The sequence below is a fragment of the Schistocerca americana genome, chromosome 2 (genome assembly GCF_021461395.2).
Source record: "Schistocerca americana isolate TAMUIC-IGC-003095 chromosome 2, iqSchAmer2.1, whole genome shotgun sequence".
Lineage (NCBI taxonomy): Eukaryota > Metazoa > Arthropoda > Insecta > Orthoptera > Acrididae > Schistocerca > Schistocerca americana.
This window is the reverse complement of record NC_060120.1, coordinates 901,073,309-901,077,002: the sequence shown is the minus strand read 5'-3', so window position 1 is coordinate 901,077,002 and position 3,694 is coordinate 901,073,309.

The window sequence follows — 3,694 nt, the reverse complement described above, 5'->3', positions numbered from 1 at the left end:
TCTGACCCCAGGAATGTGTCAATAAAGTTTCCCCTTCCTGGGATAATGAATTCACGGTGTTCTTATTTCAATTTCCAGGAGTGTAATTAAAATGTGCCTTTCTTGGATAAATTTAAGCTGGGTAAGAAAAAGCTATGTTTGTTCGGTTTGAGGAAACCAAATGAAGAATAAGACAGGACATTCTGGCTCTGATAAGCACCTTGGATTAGCGTGCACAAGGACCTGTTAAGTAGTAGGAAGATGCAGAATGGGTGCAATTTTTATATAACGTTGATATGCAAATTAATTAAATCGATCGATTAATTAGTCCACTCACGACACCCCCACTCCTGACCACAGCCACCTAACCCCCAGAGATCTCCTATTTTTTCCTCAGCCCGCATGTGAGTCCCCTCACCCCATCCCACCTCTCTCTCCCACTACTCTCTTCTTCTTCTTCTTCTTCTTCTTCTTCTTCTTCTTGGTTTCCCCTCTATCCAACATCTGGTCAGGTTGGGGTATCTCCCACTACCCTAAGGAATTACGAATTTTGGAGGCAGTTTTGGTGGGAATTTCGAATTTTGGTGGAAATTTCAAATTTTTCTGGGAATTTCTTTGCCCAAGGGCTGTGCTGACGTCCCACCCCACCCTCTACCCACGAACTAGCTGGAAATTAAAAATGGTGATACCCTTTTCAGGACTAAATCCCTAATCCTCCAGGAAGGAAAGCCCGAGTGCACCCCCATCACACAATTATACAACCAGTGGCGTTTGGAATTGGTGGGAAATTAAAAATGGCGCTTCCCTTTCTGGGACTCGAACCATGGTCCTTTTGGACGGAAAGCACAAGTGCAGGCCCAGCTCATGAAAACTGCCGAGATGCAGAACAGAAAGGTTAGGTTAGTGTACTTCATTTATTTTGTTTGGGAAAGTGAAATTAAGATCGGTCTTAATTATGTAATTAATCATAAAGGTTGGCCCAAGTTACACAACTATTGTATATGCATAGCGCTACACAAGGACTGCCTCAAATTGCAATACAGCTCAAAAATTGAAGACGTCATACAACAAGTGTTTTCTTGCTGGGAACAAATTTCACAATACCACTCGAAACCAGTGACAGACGCACTCAAACTCTACCCTTCACCTACAGGCTGGTGGGAAAAAGGCTAGGGCGTGAGGTACTCTCTTTATTCTTTTTGGCGGGAGGTATATTCAACTGACGAGATAGTGGCATCAGACAGATAGGAATTTAATAAGTGTATTACCTGTAAACATACTGATGAGGACTGTATCTACCGCTGTTTGACGTCATAGCTCGCTACAAACTCCTCGACAATCACCAAGCAGCCCAGGTAATCGAAGCCAATACATGCTACCACAAATGATGGAAAAAGTGCTTCACTGTTCTAGTTACACTTCGAAAATGTCTGAAAAAACTAACACTTGTAATGAATGAGTCATTGTGCAACACGTATACTGGGGAAAATCGCCGTTCAAAAGAGTGCAGAGGGGACGGTAGTTAAACATGCATTCTCCTCGATGGGCGCTCATGAACTAACCAAGATGGAGTCAGCCTTACCCCCCTCCTCCCGCCCTACCTCCTTCCCCTCACCTTGGGTAGGGCTAGAGGCCTGTTCTATCTTGCTGCTGGTGGTCCTCAGAGAGTTCCTGCCGGTGACATTGATATACTGTCATTTAATCTGTTAAACGTATTTCTCCGAAAGACCTCACTCCTCTGGAACAATAACAAAATTCTGGAGAACGCTCCAGATCGCTTTTTCAAACAACCAGCTGCTGCTGCCGTGTTGTGCATTGCGATCTACCGCCCTTTCAGCATGGCACAAGGGCCACTGTCGCTGACTGCCTTGAGTCTACGGTCCTTCACCAACACAAAAGTATGTATAGTCAAATAAACAATAGAAGATAAAAGGGCAGCCCCTCCCCCCCCCCCCCCCGACCCAAGTGCCACTTACTCATCTAAAACATAGCGACACAGTCCCATCCCCAGAAGACGTCCCCACGGTCAGAGGGAGCACTTGCGGCGTCGACCTCACACAGACTAAGCTCACCCCCCAACACCTCCAGTAGGCCTGTCGTTCTGCGATAGGGAACAATTTTATTTAACTTCAATGCAACTCTTTCATGCAATCTATGAAACGTATTTCTCAGAAAGACTGGACCCCTTTGCAACAACAACGAAATTCCAGAAAACGCTGCAGGTGGTATTTTCAGAAGTCGGCTGCTTGGAAAATAGGAAGCCTTCCACCTACACCGACCACAACCCCCAGAGCAGCCTGACACTGCAGTGTCTTCAGTACAATGCATCCCTGTGAGAACGCGGCTGGATGGTCAGCGTTATCGACGCTGACGAAAGCTACACATAGAGTGTGACACCGGCATCCCTCAGAACAAAACCATGATAAATAAGGGCCATCCTGACCACGGGTTGTTCGTTTAAAAGGACAGCTGCTACTTCCTACGGAACTCGGCCACCATGCCTCTAGTATCCTAGCCAGCAAGTTCTCGCCATTCAGAGCATTGCGCTGTAGCACTTCTATTTAACGTCGACGCGTCTTCTATAATGAAGCATCTGTTAAAACGGGAAAACACAAAATTGAGAACAGACATTTGAAACTGACCACAGAGGTATTCTACAGCTCACACCATACATTTTGAGTAAGGACTGCACTATTAAAAACTGATCATAACGACTGTGTTAGCGTCACTCAGCATAAAAAGCGGTCATGGGCCTGCATGCTCACACTAGAGTCACTGATAGCGTTACCCTTTCTGGTAGAAACGCTGTATGCGATTTGGAATCGAGTCTATCCATTCAAGCACACATCAGTGTTGTATCCTACAGCGACGTCTTTTAATTGTTACAGCCACTGGTGAATCATATTCGTGCCACTTTCATACCTCGAAACGAATCACCTTTAAGGAACCTATCTGCAAGGGATCACATACAGCAAAATCTCCAGCACTCTTTTTTTTTTAGACAGTCTCAATGCATCTTGTAACTGCTGCTCAGTCTCTGCTCTGCCCTCTCTGCAGCTTCGTCCATGTGATCGTCCCAATTTTAGGTGGACCTGAATGAAATTTGGAGAGCGCTACTTCTAAGACCTTCTGCACCCCCTGGAGGAACTGGGCGAGTTGAATTGATGCTACAGGATCCCATTTTGACCAGTCGCTGGAAATGGAAACATGTTGTTGTAGCCCTGCCAACCGTTTACAAACGAAGCTTTCCCTGCAACACGAGGTAGTAGAAAAGATAGTACGAGCAGATATGGTGGTGTTTCTTGTTGGGAAAATTAGGAAGAATCCACATCATACAGGGCATGGAAGAAGGATGATGATTTTGCTACTGCACTGCGGTACATCTCCAAACTACACACTGGTGCTGCAGTCCAAAGGAGATCAGCATCTCTCAGGGTGCATTCATGTCTGTCACCCAGACACGCTCTCCCATCTCGTTATTTTCTACCATCCAACAGAGAAAAACTATGAACTAAAACAACTCCATTAACATCGTCCATTAGAGAACTCGATAAGATATTACCACGTCACTGTTTTCTGATATACTGAAAACAAATACCGACTGCATGCTGGCCATATGTGGCGATCCTATTAAATATACATTGGAACAGGTGGCTTGTGATCGAAGTCGCTTCCACAGACCAGTGTAAAGTTTTGTGACTTCTACCATAGGAGG